Source organism: Oncorhynchus kisutch, linkage group LG12, assembly GCF_002021735.2.
Source record: "Oncorhynchus kisutch isolate 150728-3 linkage group LG12, Okis_V2, whole genome shotgun sequence".
In the NCBI taxonomy this organism is placed as follows: Eukaryota; Metazoa; Chordata; class Actinopteri; order Salmoniformes; family Salmonidae; genus Oncorhynchus; species Oncorhynchus kisutch.
The window spans coordinates 8,380,531-8,400,181 of NC_034185.2; the positions used below are offsets into that span (position 1 = coordinate 8,380,531).

General features: G+C 46.3%; 1 protein-coding gene across 1 annotated transcript in view; it reads right to left on the bottom strand.

Moving 5' to 3' along the window:
• Positions 1–19,651, bottom strand: part of sipa1l1 (signal-induced proliferation-associated 1 like 1) — a 225,962-nt gene that overhangs the window by 19,466 nt on the left and 186,845 nt on the right. The gene's annotated exons all lie outside the window — the stretch shown is intronic.

The window sequence follows — 19,651 nt, forward strand, 5'->3', positions numbered from 1 at the left end:
TATAGTTTTGGCATGTCGGTTAGGACATCTACTTTGTGCATGACACAAGTAATTTTCCCAACAATTGTTTACAGACAGATTATTTCACTTATAATTCACTGTATCACAATTCCAGTGGGTCTGAAGTTCACATACACTAAGTTGACTGTGCCTTTAAACAGCTTGGAAAATTCCAGAAAATGATGTCATGGCTTTAGAAGCTTCTGATAGACTAATCGACATAATTTGAGTCAATTGGAGGTGTACCTGTGGATGTATTTCAAGGCCTACCTTTAAACTCAGTGCCTATTTGCTTGACATCATGGGAAAATCAAAAGAAATCAGTCAAGACATCAGAGAAAATAATTGTCGACCTCCACAAGTCTGATTCATCCTTGGGAGCAATTTCCAAATGCCTGAAGGTACCACATTCATCTGTACAAACAATAGTATGCAAGTATAAACACCATGGGACCACGCAGCCGTCATACCGCTCAGGAAGGAGACACATTCTGTCTCCTAGAGATGAACATACTTTGGTGCGAAAAGTGCAAATAAATCCCAGAACAACAGCAAAGGACCATGTGAAGATGCTGGAGGAAACAAGTACAAAAGTATCTATATCCACAGTAAAACAAGTCCTAGAAATAGATGGCTATCATGAGGCGGGAAATTCTGTGGATATATTGAAGCAACATCTCAAGACATCAGTCAGGAAGTTAAAGCTTGGTCACAAATGGGTCTTCCAAATGGACAATGACCCCAAGCACACATGTGTATATATATCTATATACTGTACATATATATATATATATATATAAGTATCTATATATCTGTGTGTGTGTAAATAAATGAGGCTATAGAGTAATTGGCCAGGTGTTACGCAACAACAACCCACAGAAATAGACAGGCCATTAGTGAGCACCGCACCCAGGGGGAAACATGGCTGTAAGTGAGAGAGAGAGAGAGAGTAGAGAGCAAGGGGATACATTAGAAGAGATCATGCAGATAGAAAACAGAGAGGGACTGAAGAGATGAAGAGAGCAGTAGAAAACAGAGAGGGACTGAAGAGAGCAGTAGAAAACAGAGAGAGGGATGAAGAGATGTAGAGAGCAGGTAGAAAACAGAGAGGGGGACTGTAGAGAGCAGTAGAAAACAGAGGAGGGGGACTGAAGAGATGTAGAGAGCAGTAGAAAACAGAGAGAGGGACTGAAGAGATGTAGAGAGCAGTAGAAAACAGAGAGAGGGACTGAAGAGATGTAGAGAGCAGTAGAAACACAGAGAGAGGGACTGTAGAGATGTAGAGAGCAGTAGAAAACAGAGAGGGACTGTAGAGAGCAGTAGAAAACAGAGAGAGGGACTGTAGAGATGAAGAGAGCAGTTAGAAAACAGAGAGGGGGACTGTAGAGAGCAGTAGAAACAGAGAGGGGGACTGTAGAGAGCAGTAGAAAACAGAGAGGGGGACTGAAGAGATTGTAGAGAGCAGTAGAAAACAGAGAGAGGGACCTGAAGAGATGTAGAGAGGCAGTAGAAAACAGAGAGAGGGACTGTAGAGATGTAGAGAGCAGTAGAAAAACAGAGAGGGACTGTAGAGAGCAAGTAGAAAACAGAGAGGGGGACTGAAGAGATGTAGAGAGCAGTAGAAAACAGAGAGAGGGACTGTAGAGAGCAGATAGAAAACAGAGAGGGACTGAAGAGATGTAGAGAGCAGTAGAAAAACAGAGAGAGGGACTGTAGAGAGCAGTAAAAAACAGAGAGAGGGACTGTAGAGAGCAGTAGAAAACAGAGAGGGGACTGAAGAGACGTAGAGAGCAGTAGAAAACAGAGAGAGGGGACTGAAGAGACTTGTAGAGAGCAGTAGAAAACAGAGAGAGGACTGTAGAGATGTAGAGAGCAGTAGAAAACAGAGAGGGACTGTAGAGAGCAGTAGAAAACAGAGAGGGACTGAAGAGATGTAGAGAGCAGTAGAAAACAGAGAGGGACTGTAGAGAGCAGTAGAAAACAGAGAGAGGGACTGTAGAGAGCAGTAGAAAACAGAGAGGGACTGAAGAGATGTAGAGAGCAGTAGAAAACAGAGAGAGGGACTGTAGAGAGCAGTAGAAAACAGAGAGAGGGACTGTAGAGATGAAGAGAGCAGTAGAAAACAGAGAGGGACTGTAGAGAGCAGTAGAAAACAGAGAGGGACTGAAGAGATGGAGAGCAGTAGAAAACAGAGAGGGACTGAAGAGAGCAGTAGAAAACAGAGAGGGACTGAAGAGAGCAGTAGAAAACAGAGAGAGGGACTGTAGAGAGCAGTAGAAACAGAGAGAGGGACTGTAGAGAGCAGTAGAAAACAGAGAGAGGGACTGTAGAGAGCAGTAGAAAACAGAGAGAGGGACTGTAGAGAGCAGTAGAAAACAGAGAGGGACTGTAGAGAGCAGTAGAAAACAGAGAGGGACTGTAGAGAGCAGTAGAAAACAGAGAGGGACTGTAGAGAGCAGTAGGAAAAACAGAGAGGGAATGTAGAGAGCAGGAGCAAACAGAGAGGACTGTAGAGAGCAGTAGAAAACAGAAGAGGGACTGTAGAGAGCAGTAAGAAACAGAGAGGGACTGTAGAGAGCAGTAGAAAACAGAGAGGGACTGTAGAGAGCAGTAGAAACAGAGAGGGACTGTAGAGGTGAAGAGAGCAGTAGAAAACAGAGAGAGGGACTGTAGAGAGCAGTAGAGAAACAGAGAGGACTGTAGAGATGTAGAGAGCAGTAGAAAACAGAGAGAGGGACTGTAGAGATGTAGAGAGCAGTAGAAAACAGAGAGAGGGACTGTAGAGAGCAGTAGAAAACAGAGAGGGGGACTGTAGAGAGCAGTAGAAAACAGAGAGAGAGGGACTGTAGAGAGCAGTAAGAAAACAGAGAGGGACAGAAGAGATGAAGAGAGCAGGTAGGAAAACAGAAGAGAGGGGACTGTAGAGATGAAGAGAGCAGTAGAAAACAGAGAGGGACTGAAGAGATGAAGAGAGAGTAGTAGTAGAAAACAGAGAGGGACTGGTAGAGCTGTAGAGAGCAGTAGAAAACAGAGAGGGGGACTGTAGAAAAAGCAGTAGAAAACCGAGAGAGGGACTGTAGAGATGAAGAGAGCAGTAGAAAACAGAGAGAGGGACTGTAGAGAGCACTAGAAAACAGAGAGGGACTGTAGAGAGCAGTAGAAAACAGAGAGGGGGACTGTAGAGATGAAGAGAAGCAGTAGAAAACAGAGAGGGACTGTAGAGATGAAGAGAGCAGTAGAAAACAGAGAGAGGGACTGTAGAGATGTTAGAGAGCAGTAGAAAACAGAGAGGGACTGTAGAGATGTAGAGAGCAGTAGAAACAGAGAGGGGGACTGTAGAGATGAAGAGAGCAGTAGAAAACAGAGAGGGACTGTAGAGAGCATAGTAGAAAACAGAGAGGGGACTGTAGAGAGCAGTAGTAAACAGAGAGAGGGACTGAAGAGATGAAGAGAGCAGTAGAAACAGAGGGGGACTGAAGAGATGTAGAGAGCAGTAGAAAACAGAGAGGGACTGAAGAGATGTAGAGAACAGTAGAAAACAGAGAGAGGGACTGTAGAGGAGCAGTAGAAGAAACAGAGAGAGGGACTGTAGAGAGCAGTAGAAAACAGAGAGAGGGGACTGTAGAGAGCAGTAGAAAAACAGAGAGAGGGGACTGTAGAGAGCAGTAGAAAACAGAGAGGGACTGTAGAGAGCAGTAGAAAACAGAGGGAGCGGACTGTAGAGAGCAGTAGAAAACAGAGAGGGACTGTAGAGAGCAGTAGAAAACAGAGAGGGACTGTAGAGAGCAGTAGAAAACAGAGAGGGACTGTAGAGAGCAGTAGAAAACAGAGAGGGGACTGTAGAGAGTAGAGAGCAGTAGAACAGTAGAAAACAGAGAGGGACTGTAGAGAGCAGTAGAAGAAAACAGAGAGGGACTGTAGAGAGCAGTAGAAAAACAGAGAGGGGAACTGTAGAGAGCAGTAGAAAACAGAGAGGGACTGTAGAGAGCAGTAGAAAACAGAGAGGGACTGTAGGAGCAGTAGCAAACAGAGAGGGAACTGTAGAGAGCAGTAGAAACAGAGAGGGACTGTAGAGGTGAAAGAGAGCAGTAGAAAAACAGAGAGAGGGGACTGTAGAGAGCAGTAGAAAACAGAGAGGGACTGTAGAGAGTAAGAGAGCAGTTAGAAAACAGAGAGAGGGACTGTAGAGATGTAGGAGAGCAGTAGAAAACAGAGAGAGGGACTGTAGAGAGCAAGTAGAAAACAGAGAGGGGGGACTGTAGGAGAGCAGTAGAAAACAGAGAGAGGGACTGTAGAGGAGCAGTAGAAAACAGAGAGGGACAGAAGAGATGAAGAGAGCAAGTAGAAGAAAACAGAGAGAGGGGACTGTAGAGAATTGACAGAGAGCAGTAAGAAACAGAGAGGGACTGAAGAGATGAAGAGAGCAGTAGAAAACAGAGAGGGACTGTTAGAGGATGTAGAGAGCAGTAGAAAACAGAGAGGGGGACTGTAGAAAGCAGTAGAAAACCGAGAGAGGGACTGTAGAGATGAAGAGAGCAGTAGAAAACAGAGAGAGGGACTGTAGAGAGCACTAGAAAACAGAGAGGGACTGTAGAGAGCAGTAGAAAACAGAGGAGGGGGACTGTAGAGATGAAGAGAGCAGTAGAAACAGAGAGGGACTGTAGAGATGAAGAGAGCAGTAGAAAACAGAGAGGGACTGTAGAGATGTAGAGAGCAGTAGAAAAAGAGAGGGACTGTAGAGATGTAGAGAGCAGTAGAAAACAGAGAGGGGGACTGTAAGAGATGAAGAGAGCAGTAAGAAAACAGAGAGGGACTGTAGAGAGCAGTAGAAAACAGAGAGGGGGACTGTAGAGAGCAGTAGTAAACAGAGAGAGGGACTGAAGAGATGAAGAGAGCAGTAGAAAACAGAGGGGGACTGAAGAGATGTAGAGAGCAGTAGAAAACAGAGAGGGGACTGAAGAGATGTAGAGAACAGTAGAAAACAGAGAGAGGGACTGTAGAGAGCAAGTAGAAACAGAGAGAGGGACTGTAGAGAGCAGTAGAAAACAGAGAGAGGGACTGTAGAGAGCAGTAGAAAACAGAGAGAGGGACTGTAGAGAGCAGTAGAAAACAGAGAGGGACTGTAGAGAGCAGTAGAAAACAGAGAGGGACTGTAGAGAGCCAGTAGAAAACAGAGAGGGACTGTAGAGAGCAGTAGAAAACAGAGAGGGACTGTAGAGAGCAGTAGAAAACAGAGAGGGACTGTAGAGAGCAGTAGAAAACAGAGAGGGACTGTAGAGAGCAGTAGAAAACAGAGAGGGACTGTTAAGAGAGCAGTAGAAAACAGAGAGGGACTGTAGAGAGCAGTAGAAAACAGAGAGGGACTGTAGAGAGCAGTAGAAAACAGAGAGGGACTGTAGAGAGCAGTAGAAAACAGAGAGGGACTGTAGAGAGCAGTAGAAAACAGAGAGGGACTGTAGAGAGCAGTAGAAAACAGAGAGGGACTGTAGAGGTGAAGAGAGCAGTAGAAAACAGAGAGAGGGACTGTAGAGAGCAGTAGAAAACAGAGAGGGACTGTAGAGATGTAGAGAGCAGTAGAAAACAGAGAGAGGGGACTGTAGAGATGTAGAGAGCAGTAGAAAACAGAGAGAGGGACTGTAGAGAGCAGTAGAAAACAGAGAGGGGGACTGTAGAGAGCAGTAGAAAACAGAGAGAGGGACTGTAGAGAGCAGTAGAAAACAGAGAGGGACAGAAGAGATGAAGAGAGCAGTAGAAAACAGAGAGAGGGACTGTAGAGATGAAGAGAGCAGTAGAAAACAGAGAGGGACTGAAGAGATGAAGAGAGCAGTAGAAAACAGAGAGGGACTGTAGAGATGTAGAGAGCAGTAGAAAACAGAGAGGGGGACTGTAGAAAGCAGTAGAAAACCGAGAGAGGGACTGTAGAGATGAAGAGAGCAGTAGAAAACAGAGAGAGGGACTGTAGAGAGCACTAGAAAACAGAGAGGGGACTGTAGAGAGCAGTAGAAAACAGAGAGGGGGACTGTAGAGATGAAGAGAGCAGTAGAAACAGAGAGGGACTGTAGAGATGAAGAGAGCAGTAGAAAACAGAGAGGGACTGTAGAGATGTAGAGAGCAGTAGAAAACAGAGAGGGACTGTAGAGAGTAGAGAGCAGTAGAAAAACAGAGAGGGGGACTGTAGAGATTGAAGAGAGCAGTAGAAAACAGAGAGGGACTGTAGAGAGCAGTAGAAAACAGAGAGGGGGACTGTAGAGAGCAGTAGTAACAGAGAGAGGGACTGAAGAGATGAAGAGAGCAGTAGAAAACAGAGGGGGGACTGAAGAGATGTAGAGAGCAGTAGAAAACAGAGAGGGACTGAAGAGATGTAGAGAACAGTAGAAAACAGAGAGAGGGACTGTAGAGAGCAGTAGAAACAGAGAGAGGGACTGTAGAGAGCAGTAGAAAACAGAGAGAGGGACTGTAGAGAGCAGTAGAAAACAGAGAGAGGGACTGTAGAGAGCAGTAGAACACAGAGAGGGACTGTAGAGAGCAGTTAGAAAAACAGAGAGGGACTGTAGAGAGCAGTAGAAAACAGAGAGGGAATGTAAGAGCAGTAGAAAACAGAGAGGGACTGTAGAGAGCAGTAGAAAACAGAGAGGGACTGTAGAGAGCAGTAGAAAACAGAGAGGGACTGTAGAGAGCAGTAGAAAACAGAGAGGGACTGTAGAGAGCAGTAGAAAACAGAGAGGGACTGTAGAGAGCAGTAGAAAACAGAGAGGGACTGTAGAGAGCAGTAGAAACAGAGAGGGACTGTAGAGAGCAGTAGAAAACAGAGAGGGACTGTAGAGAGCAGTAGAAAACAGAGAGGGACTGTAGAGAGCAGTAGAAAACAGAGAGGGACTGTAGAGGTGAAGAAGAGCAGTAGAAAAACAGAGAGAGGGACTGTAGAGAGCAGTAGAAAACAGAGAGGGACTGTAGAGAGCAGTAGAAAAACAGAGAGGGACTGTAGAGATGTAGAGAGCAGTAGAAAACAGAGAGAGGGACTGTAGAGATGTAGAGAGCAGTAGAAAACAGAGAGAGGGACTGTAGAGATGTAGAGAGCAGTAGAAAACAGAGAGGGACTGTAGAGAGCAGTAGAAAACAGAGAGGGGACTGTAGAGAGCAGTAGAAACAGAGAGAGGGACTGTAGAGAGCAGTAGAAAACAGAGAGGGACAGAAGAGATGAAGAGAGCAGTAGAAAACAGAGAGAGGGACTGTAGAGATGAAGAGAGCAGTAGAAAACAGAGAGGGACTGAAGAGATGAAGAGAGCAGTAGAAAACAGAGAGGGACTGTAGAGATGTAGAGAGCAGTAGAAAACAGAGAGGGGGACTGTAGAAAGCAGTAGAAAACCGAGAGAGGGACTGTAGAGATGAAGAGAGCAGTAGAAAACAGAGAGAGGGACTGTAGAGAGCACTAGAAACAGAGAGGGACTGTAGAGAGCAGTAGAAAACAGAGAGGGGGACTGTAGAGATGAAGAGAGCAGTAGAAAACAGAGAGGGACTGTAGAGATGAAGAGAGCAGTAGAAAACAGAGAGGGACTGTAGAGATGTAGAGAGCAGTAGAAAACAGAGAGGGACTGTAGAGATGTAGAGAGCAGTAGAAAACAGAGAGGGGGACTGTAGAGATGAAGAGAGCAGTAGAAAACAGAGAGGGACTGTAGAGAGCAGTAGAAAACAGAGAGGGGGACTGTAGAGAGCAGTAGTAAACAGAGAGAGGGACTGAAGAGATGAAGAGAGCAGTAGAAAACAGAGAGGGACTGAAGAGATGTAGAGAACAGTAGAAAACAGAGAGAGGGACTGTAGAGATGAAGAGAGCAGTATCTGTGTCATAACAGCAGTGCAGTCCATGGTATACAGAGAACGACTACCAACATATTTCACCCCTCAGCAGTTGTCTGCTCTGCATTCTCAATACTCTCTAATGAGGTAGTGTGTGTGTGTATCTCTCTCTGTGTGTGTGGTCCTGGTTTCAGTCCCTGCATGCGTTACGTGAATCCTGCCATTCACCACTGACAGGTGAGTCATTTCCCAGAAGCCACCTCTTTCTTCTCCGCTGGCGGTTTGGAAAATGTGACCGACCACCTCGATTCAGTCTTAATGAAGCACCTCGATTCAGTCTTAATGAAGCACCTCGATTCAGTCTTAATGAAGCACCTCGATTCAGTCTTAATGAAGCACCTCGATTCAGTCTTAATGAAGCACCTCGATTCAGTCTTAATGAAGCACCTCGATTCAGTCTTAATGAAGCACCTCGATTCAGTCTTAATGAAGCAAAATTAGAAAATTGTGTTTTACATTGGATAAAAGTAGAGACTCAGAGCTACAAAATTGTGTGTATATACAAAATGTAGTCTATTTCAGAAGAACAGAATAGCATTCTGAGTTGTCCTTATGCTAAATCCGGTTCTGGCTATGTCAAATGGCTGCAGGATACACTAGTTCATTTCGCAGACAAGATTTGCTTAGAATTCTGTGGCATTATTTTATAGTATGAAAAATACAATTGAACAAAACTGAATAAAATAGAAAGGATATTTTTTTCCAAATGATTAAGGGAGTGTGTTGCACATGCAGCTATTCTGTGTTGAGTGGTTAACAAATAAGTAGGTATTCCTATACACTTCATTTAGAGTTGTTCATTTAACTTTAGTTGTTCTACAAACGCTGGGCTATATGTTTAGATTTGTACGGCTGTATGATGCGACTAATGATGATTTGAAAACAGTTGCTTTGTTTTGTTTGTTTGCTGTACACACTTCATCAGTCTCTCATTCACAATTTGACAAGCACTTGATAATGGCTAGAATTCTATGGCGTCGTTGTGCCCTTCTCCCTGAGTGATGCACGCTCCATCACGTGATTGGGACTTTCTCACATGCTACAAGTGAAGACAGATTGGTGACGCAACTGCACGCGTCCTTATACAATTCCCAAGGTGCATATTGAAGATATTGGAAGGACTGTCCACATTTTCAGCAAACAAGATGAATAGGCCAAACAAACAGCAAAAACACTAGCCTATGTCAATCTACTATCCCCTATAGTACAAAAGTCAGTCCAGTATAGCATCAAAAAAACAGTCCAGTATAGCAACGCGCACACGGTAGGAGGCTATCAGCGCGAATGTTCCATTAGCGCAAAACACCATTATCAAAGTGACCACAAATACAATTACGCTTTTATTATATAGGTGCATTTTTATGGTCAAAATGATCTTCTCCAAAACTTGAAACTCACGCGCTGCTTGTATGTAGTTAGGCTCTACACCCCTTGTAAAGGGGATTAATGGGGTTAGGGTTGGGTTATACTGGACTGGGTTATACCGACTGGACTGGGTTATACTGACTGGACTGGGTTATACTGACTGGACTGGGTTATACTGGACTGGGTTATACTGGACTGGGTTTAGGGTTGGGTTATACCGGACTGGGTTATACCGGACTGGGTTTAGGGTTGGGTTATACCGGACTGGGTTATACCGGACTGGGTTATACCAGACTGGGTTATACCAGACTGGGTTATACCGGACTGGGTTATACCGGACTGGGTTATACCGGACTGGGTTATACCGGACTGGGATATACCGGACTGGGTTATACCAGACTGGGTTATACCGGACTGGGTTATACCGGACTGGGATATACCGGACTGGGATATACCGGACTGGGTTTAGGGTTGGGTTATACCGGACTGGGTTATACCGGACTGGGTTTAGGGTTGGGTTGGGTTATACCGGACTGGGTTTAGGGTTGGGTTATACCGGACTGGGTTTAGGGTTGGGTTATACCGGACTGGGTTATACCGGACTGGGTTTAGGGTTGGGTTATACCGGACTGGGTTTAGGGTTGGGTTATACCGGACTGGGGTTTAGGGTTGGGTTATACCGGCCTGGGTTATACCGGACTGGGTTATACCGGACTGGGTTTAGGGTTGGGTTATACCGGACTGGGTTTAGGGTTGGGTTATACCAGACTGGGTTATACTGGACTGGGTTTAGGGTTGGGTTATACTGGACTGGGTTATACCGGACTGGGTTATAACCGACTGGACTGGGTTATACCGACTGGACTGGGTTATACCGACTGGACTGGGTTATACTGACTGGACTGGGTTATACTGACTGGACTGGGTTATACCGGACTGGGTTATACCGGACTGGGTTTAGGGTTGGGTTATACTGGACTGGGTTATACTGGACTGGGTTTAGGGTTGGGTTATACCGGACTGGGTTATACCGGACTGGGTTTAGGGTTGGGTTATACCGGACTGGGTTATACCGGACTGGGTTTAGGGTTGGGTTATACTGGACTGGGTTTAGGGTTGGGTTATACTGGACTGGGTTTAGGGTTGGGTTATACTGGACTGAGTTACACTGGACTGGGTTAAACTGGACTGGGTTACACCGGACTGGGTTACACCGGACTGGGGTTACACCGGACTGGGTTATACCGGACTGGGTTTAGGGTTGGGTTATACCAGACTGGGTTATACCGGACTGGGTTATACCGGACTGGGTTTAGGGTTGGGTTATACCGGGACTGGGTTATACCGGACTGGGTTTAGGGTTGGGTTATACTGGACTGGGTTTAGGGTTGGGTTATACCGGACTGGGTTATACTGGACTGGGTTAGGGGTTGGGTTATACCGGACTGGGTTATACTGGACTGGGTTTAGGGTTGGGTTATACCGGACTGGGTTTAGGGTTGTGTTATACCGGACTGGGTTATACCGGACTGGGTTATACCGGACTGGGTTTAGGGTTGGGTTATACTGGACTGGGTTATACTGGACTGGGTTATACCGGACTGGGTTATACCGGACTGGGTTATACTGGACTGGGTTTAGGGTTGGGTTATACCGGACTGGGTTATACCGGACTGGGTTTAGGGTTGGGTTATACTGGACTGGGTTATACTGGACTGGGTTTAGGGTTGGGTTATACCGGACTGGGTTATACTGGACTGGGTTTAGGGTTGGGTTATACCGGACTGGGTTATACCGGACTGGGTTATACCGGACTGGGTTTAGGGTTGGGTTATACCAGACTGGGTTATACCGGACTGGGTTTAGGGTTGGGTTATACCGGACTGGGTTTAGGGTTGGGTTATACCGGACTGGGTTTAGGGTTGGGTTATACCGGACTGGGTTTAGGGTTGGGTTATACTGGACTGGGTTTAGGGTTGGGTTATACTGGACTGAGTTACACTGGACTGGGTTAAACTGGACTGGGTTACACCGGACTGGGTTATACCGGACTGGGTTTAGGGTTGGGTTATACTGGACTGGGTTTAGGGTTGGGTTATACTGGACTGGGTTTAGGGTTGGGTTATACTGGACTGGGTTTAGGGTTGGGTTATACTGGACTGGGTTTAGGGTTGGGTTATACTGGACTGGGTTTAGGGTTGGGTTATACTGGACTGGGTTATACTGGACTGGGTTTAGGGTTGGGTTATACCGGACTGGGTTATACTGGACTGGGTTTAGGGTTGGGTTATACTGGACTGGGTTATACCGGACTGGGTTTAGGGTTGTGTTATACCGGACTGGGTTATACCGGACTGGGTTTAGGGTTGGGTTATACTGGACTGGGTTATACTGGACTGGGTTATACCGGACTGGGTTATACCGGACTGGGTTATACCGGACTGGGTTATACTGGACTGGGTTTAGGGTTGGGTTATACCGGACTGGGTTATACCGGACTGGGTTTAGGGTTGGGTTATACCGGACTGGGTTTAGGGTTGGGTTATACCGGACTGGGTTTAGGGTTGGGTTATACTGGACTGGGTTTAGGGTTGGGTTATACTGGACTGAGTTACACTGGACTGGGTTAAACTGGACTGGGTTACATCGGACTGGGTTACACCGGACTGGGTTATACCGGACTGGGTTACACCGGACTGGGTTATACCGGACTGGGTTTAGGGTTGGGTTATACTGGACTGGGTTTAGGGTTGGGTTATACTGGACTGGGTTATACTGGACTGGGTTTAGGGTTGGGTTATACCGGACTGGGTTATACTGGACTGGGTTTAGGGTTGGGTTATACTGGACTGGGTTATACCGGACTGGGTTTAGGGTTGTGTTATACCGGACTGGGTTATACCGGACTGGGTTATACCGGACTGGGTTTAGGGTTGGGTTATACTGGACTGGGTTATACTGGACTGGGTTATACCGGACTGGGTTATACCGGACTGGGTTATACCGGACTGGGTTATACTGGACTGGTTTAGGGTTGGGTTATACCGGACTGGGTTATACCGGACTGGGTTTAGGGTTGGGTTATACCGGACTGGGTTTAGGGTTGGGTTATACCGGACTGGGTTTAGGGTTGATTTATACTGGACTGGGTTTAGGGTTGGGTCATACTGGACTGGGTTATACTGGACTGAGTTACACTGGACTGGGTTAAACTGGACTGGGTTACACTGGACTGGGTTACACGGGACTGGGTTAAACTGGACTGGGTTACACTGGACTGGGTTAAACTGGACTGGGTTAAACTGGACTGGGATATACCGGACTGGGATATACCGGACTGGGATATACCGGACTGGGTTTAGGGTTGGGTTATACCGGACTGGGTTTAGGGTTGGGTTATACCGGACTGGGTTACACCGGACTGGGATATACCGGACTGGGATATACCGGACTGGGATATACCGGACTGGGTTATACCGGACTGGGTTATACCGGACTGGGTTTAGGGTTGGGTTATACCGGACTGGGTTTAGGGTTGGGTTATACCGGACTGGGTTTAGGACTGGGTTATACTGGACTGGGTTTAGGGTTGGGTTATACTGGACTGGGTTTAGGGTTGGGTTATACCGGACTGGGTTTAGGGTTGGGTTATACCGGACTGGGTTACACCGGACTGGGATATACCGGACTGGGATATACCGGACTGGGATATACCGGACTGGGATATACCGGACTGGGTTATACCGGACTGGGTTATACCGGACTGGGTTTAGGGTTGGGTTATACCGGACTGGGTTTAGGACTGGGTTATACCAGACTGGGTTATACCGGACTGGGTTACACCGGACTGGGATATACCGGACTGGGATATACCGGACTGGGATATACCGGACTGGGATATACCGGACTGGGTTATACCGGACTGGGTTTAGGGTTGGGTTATACTGGACTGGGTTTAGGGTTGGGTTATACTGGACTGGGTTTAGGGTTGGGTTATACTGGACTGGGTTTAGGGTTGGGTTATACTGGACTGGGTTATACTGGACTGGGTTTAGGGTTGCATGTACTTTCTCTAGTTTAGACTGTGAGAGTGAACTAGTTTAGACTGTGAGAGTGAACTAGTTTAGACTGTGAGAGTGAACTAGTTTAGAGTGTGAGAGTGAACGGGGTCGATTCAACCAGCGCAGAGTTGAAAGGAGGAGAGGAAGGGAGAAGGAAAAGCAGAGGGATGAAGTGAAGGAAAAAGAGAAACAACCAGGATGGGGCGATGATGAGTCATGGTAGATTTCCTTGACAAGGGCTGGAGGAAGAGAGGGAGAGAGAGAGAGGGAGGGAGAAAGAAGAGAAAGAAAGAGAGAGAGAGAAAAGAGAGTGTGAGAAAGAGAAAGACACACAGAGTTGGTTACACAACTGTTCCCGACAGGAAAGGGAGGAATTTATGTTTTTAATTTTCCTACAGAGAAGCCTTGAACCGAGAGGAAAGGAGAGAGAGGACAAAAGAAGGTGGATATGGGGCTGTGGTTGTCATGACATTTTGTCAGCCGGTGATTATCGCGCAAAAGTCTGCTGGTCTCACGGTAATTGACCGTTATTGAACATAAACACGGTTTAGCATATCTAGGCTTCCACTCACTGATGCAAGCTTTTGGAACGTGTACATTTAAACAAAACAGTATAATAAATCAATGTAATAATACACAAACCACAATAAATGCAGTATTTATTTTAGGCAAGTGTAAAGAAACATTATGCAATGAAGAAACATGTATTTCAAGCAGAACAGAATAGGAGTCGGTCCACTGTGTGTTATCAGGCTATTGCACCACACCATAGCCTGTAGGCTAGTTCATTTAGCAGACATGACATGCGTATACATCTCGATAGGAAAAATAATATAACAGATGCATAAAATAGTACGGATATTTCCCCCCCCCCCCCCCCCCCCCATTCAAGAACGAGAGTGCTTATACGAAGTGTCCATGTTGAGTGTAAAAGTGGTCATTTGAAACAGGTCGTAATAGGTTAGATTTAGAGTTATTTGGCAACTTTAGTTGTGAATGATTACAAACCTAACAACGTGTTAGAAACCAGAACAGATATGAACTGTATGATGCGACTATAGAATATTGATTAGAGAAAGTAGCAAAATTATAATTTATTTTTTAAAAACTTGCCCGTTCCTTGTTCTCAAGTTTCACACGTCGTTTCTCTCATCAAGTAGATCATATTTTCACCCCATCAGACTATTCTTCATTTAATCTGGTCTGTACTAATATGTCAAATTTGGAATGGCCCATTATCAAATGGGCATGGGGCGGGGGGGGGGGGGAGACACACATGTCCTTCATATGCACCCGAATAGCGAACGGAGGCCGATTACCCGCCGGTTCCATTTTCAAATGATGCAGGGTAGGCTACTTCGCTTTTATAACGGAGATGTGCTTAATATGAGCAGCTGAGAAATAAATATGACACTTGTTTCACATCAACCACTATTTGAGGAGCATGGTCTCGCTACGCGACAGGTGATATCCCCCCCGCCAGACTCCGTACCGCATGGCCCCTTCAACTCTCTTCCTGCAGCTACCTAGTGCTTCATTTAGGAAACCAAGTGAAATCTGTTTCGGGAACATCGATAGTAACAATGTTTTTTCTCCGACAACAACAACACATATTTCATTAAACTGTTGACAGCCCCTCTGCACATTCGAGAAAGGAATGAAGGAGAGAGGAGGAAATGGAAACGCATAGTGGTGAGATATATTCTGTAGCTAAAGGTAATTTTCCAGACTACTAAACGCTGAAAATATAAACAAACAATGCTCTATTACTCGGCGATTCAAAATGAAAACTCACTATAATTGTAGGCTGACTGTAAGCCGCCTTCTGCACAATCAATCAACCAACTGCATCTCCTAGCACTCTAGGTTCTCTAGGTTCTCTAGGTTCTCCCCCAGACCCATGGATAGAACGTTTGGAGCGTAAGCACAAGGTAACCAGTCCATCCCGTATGGATGATAATACAGTCTAGGTTCTAGGTACTCCCCAGAACCATGGATAGAACGTTTGGAGCGTAAGCACAAGGTAACCAGTCCATCCAGTATGGATGATAATACAGTCTAGGTTCTAGGTTCTAGGTTCTCTAGGTTATCCCCCAGACCCATGGATATAACGTTCGGAGCGTAAACACAAGGTAACCAGTTCATCCAGTATGGATGATAATACAGTATATGTTCTAGGTTCTCTAGGTTCTAGGTTCTCTAGGTTCTCCCCCAGACCCATGGGATAGATCGTTCGGAGCGTAAAACACAAGGTAACCAGTCCATCCCGTATGGATGATAATACAGTCTAGGTTCTAGGTTCTCTAGGTTCTAGGTTCTCCCCCAGACCCATGGGATAGATCGTTCGGAGCGTAAAACACAAGGTAACCAGTCCATCCCGTATGGATGATAATACCGTCCACACAGAAAGGCGGTCACTCTAATTTATAGTATAGACTAGACAAATTATGTAGCAAAGACATCTTAAATAAGTTTTGTTTGATGTGTTTTTCTGCCATGCGTAATATGTGGTAGACCGTGTATTGTATAATGGCGCAATACTTATTTTAATTCAGGTTTTTCTTGGGGGGAGGGAGAGGGGGGGGGTCATATATATGGATGTTTAAATTAGTCATCACCTTAGAAAGTGTTGTTAGGCTTTGAAGAAAACATCCCCAAACGGCCATGTTTTCCACACGGTTTCAACCTGTTGTTGAACTTCTTTCTTCAATTTGATCATCACAGTGAGGTGAGTTTTAAAACAGTAGAGACAATAGAGCCCTGACTACCAGGCCATTAGGACCTGATGGAGGGACACTAGAGCCCTGACTACCAGGCCATTAGGACCTGATGGAGGGACAACAGAGCCCTGAGTACCAGGCCATTAGGACCTGATGGAGGGACAAACGAGCCCTGAGTACCAGAAAATTAGTACCAGACCATTAGGACCTGATGGAGGGACACTAGAGCCCTGAGTACCAGGCCATTAGGACCTGATGGAGGGACACTAGAGCCCTGAGTACCAGGCCATTAGGACCTGATGGAGGGACAATAGATCCCTGAGTACCAGGCCATTAGGACCTGATGGAGGGACAATAGATCCCTGAGTACCAGACCATTAGGACCTGATGGAGGGACAATAGATCCCTGAGTACCAGACCATTAGGGCCTGATGGAGGGACAATAGATCCCTGAGTACCAGACCATTAGGGCCTGATGGAGGGACAATAGATCCCTGAGTACCAGACCATTAGGGCCTGATGGAGGGACAATAGATCCCTGAGTACCAGACCATTAGGACCTATAACAACAGCCCTAGCTGGATATAACAACAGCCCTAGCTGTATATGAAGGAACAGAGAGGGGTAGATATGTTGTAGGTTGTTCTGTTTTGCCGAAGAGACATTCAAAATGGTTCTTTAACAGTACCTGTGGCTTTTAAAAGTGTGTGTTTTGGGGTGTATGAGGGGTGGTGTGTGTGTGTTGGGGTGTATGGGGGGGGGGGGGTATGTGTGTGTTGGGGTGTATGAGGGGGGGTATGTGTGTGTTGGGGTGTATGGGGGGGGGGGGTATGTGTGTGTGGGGTGTATGAGGGGGGGGGTATGTGTGTGTTGGGGTGTATGAGGGGGGGGGGATGTGTGTGTTGGGGTGTATGAGGGGGGGGTATTGTGTGTGTTGGGGTGTATGAGGGGGGGTATTGTGTGTGTTGGGGTGTATGAGGGGGGGGGGGTATGTGTGTGTTGGGGTGTATGAGGGGGGGGGGGGGTATGTGTGTGTTGGGGTGTATGAGGGGGGGGGTTGTGTGTGTTGGGGTGTATGAGGGGGGGGTAGTGTGTGTTGGGGTGTATGAGGGGGGGGGGGTATGTGTGTGTGGGGTGTATGAGGGGGGGGGGGTATGTGTGTGTTGGGGGTGTATGAGGGGGGGGGGTATGTGTGTGTTGGGGTGTATGGGGGGGGGGGGTATGTGTGTGTTGGGGTGTATGGGGGGGGGGGGGGGGTATGGTGTGGGTGGGGGGGGGGGGGTATGTGTGTGTTGGGGTGTATGAGGGGGGTATGTGTGTGTTGGGGGGGGGGATGTGTGTGCTGGGGTGTATGAGGGGGGGGTGTATGTGTGTGTTGGGGTGTGTGGGGAGGGGGGGGGGTAGGGGGTATGAGGGGGGGGACAGGAAGAGTGGGGCTGTCAGTGCCATCAAAGCCAACAGCTGTTTCATACAGAAAGAGCCATGGGAGAGTACTACTGGCAGTGACCGCTGCAGGTGTACACACACACACACACACACACACACACACCACACCTTTCTATAATATGTGGTAGAGAGCAGGGGATTCTCTCTGTCTGAGTGGGAGGTTTTACTTGCCTCTCTGTTCTGGGCTGAAGCTCCACTCTAAATGTATCGTACCAGCAGATCCACTCTAAATGTATCGTACCAGCAGATCCACGCTAAATGTATCATACCAGCAGATCCACTCTAAATGTATCGTACCAGCAGATCCACTCTAAATGTATCGTACCAGCAGATCCACTCTAAATGTATCATACCAGCAGATCCACTCTAAATGTATCGTACCAGCAGATCCACTCTAAATGTATCGTACCAGCAGATCCACTCTAAATGTATCATACCAGCAGATCCACTCTAAATGTATCGTACCAGCAGATCCACGCTAAATGTATCATACCAGCAGATCCACTCTAAATGTATCGTACCAGCAGATCCACGCTAAATGTATCATACCAGCAGATCCACTCTAAATGTATCGTACCAGCAGATCCACTCTAAATGTATCGTACCAGCAGATCCACTCTAAATGTATCGTACCAGCAGATCCACGCTAAATGTATCATACCAGCAGATCCACTCTAAATGTATCATACCAGCAGATCCACTCTAAATGTATCATACCAGCAGATCCACTCTAAATGTATCGTACCAGCAGATCCACGCTAAATGTATCGTACCAGCAGATCCACTCTAAATGTATCATACCAGCAGATCCACTCTAAATGTATCGTACCAGCAGATCCACTCTAAATGTATCGTACCAGCAGATCCACTCTAAATGTATCGTACCAGCAGATCCACTCTAAATGTATCATACCAGCAGATCCACTCTAAATGTATCGTACCAGCAGATCCACTCTAAATGTATCGTACCAGCAGATCCACTCTAAATGTATCGTACCAGCAGCTCCACTCTAAATGTATCGTACCAGCAGATCCACTCTAAATGTATCGTACCAGCAGCTCCACTCTAAATGTATCGTACCAGCAGATCCACTCTAAATGTATCATACCAGCAGATCCACTCTAAATGTATCGTACCAGCAGATCCACTCTAAATGTATCGTACCAGCAGATCCCACGCTAAATGTATCGTACCAGCAGATCCACTCTAAATGTATCATACCAGCAGATCCACTCTAAATGTATCGTACCAGCAGATCCACTCTAAATGTATCGTACCAGCAGATCCACTCTAAATGTATCGTACCAGCAGATCCACTCTAAATGTATCGTACCAGCAGATCCACTCTAAATGTATCGTACCAGCAGCTCCACTCTAAATGTATCGTACCAGCAGATCCACTCTAAATGTATCGTACCAGCAGCTCCACTCTAAATGTATCGTACCAGCAGATCCACTCTAAATGTATCATACCAGCAGATCCACTCTAAATGTATCGTACCAGCAGATCCACTCTAAATGTATCGTACCAGCAGATCCACGCTAAATGTATCGTACCAGCAGATCCACTCTAAATGTATCGTACCAGCAGATCCACTCTAAATGTATCGTACCAGCAGCTCCACTCTAAATGTAACGTACCAGCAGATCCACTCTAAATGCGACAGAGGCTATTTAACATCTGTGTTCTTCCCACACACTGTTTTAACACGACAAGACAAACTACCACACTGACGGATGGACGATCACACTGCAGTCAGAGATCAATACAGTCATAATGACATTTATACAGCAGTTAGCAGTAGAGAAATGTTTGTATTTAAGGTACCGGACATATTTCATCTTAAAGGGCATTTCTCTGAGATGACTGATCGGAAACCACACTCATATATAAACGGATGCAGACCGTAGGTGTATCTAGATACACCTATGAACATAGACCTATCTAGGTACACCTACTCCTATATGAACATAGACCTCATAGTGTGTGGGGGGAGCTGTTGGGGGGGTGGGGTGGGGGGGGGGGCTGTTGGGGGGGAGAGCTGTTGGGGGGCAGCTGGAGGACTGGAGTTGAGAAACACTGATATCGACTGATCCAATATCCACATCAGCATGTAGAACTCCTAAGTGGTATGACAGTATGGAAACTATTGCAGCCTGTCTTTTCTTCCTTAATTAACAAATCCCTCTCTCCCATTGGTCAA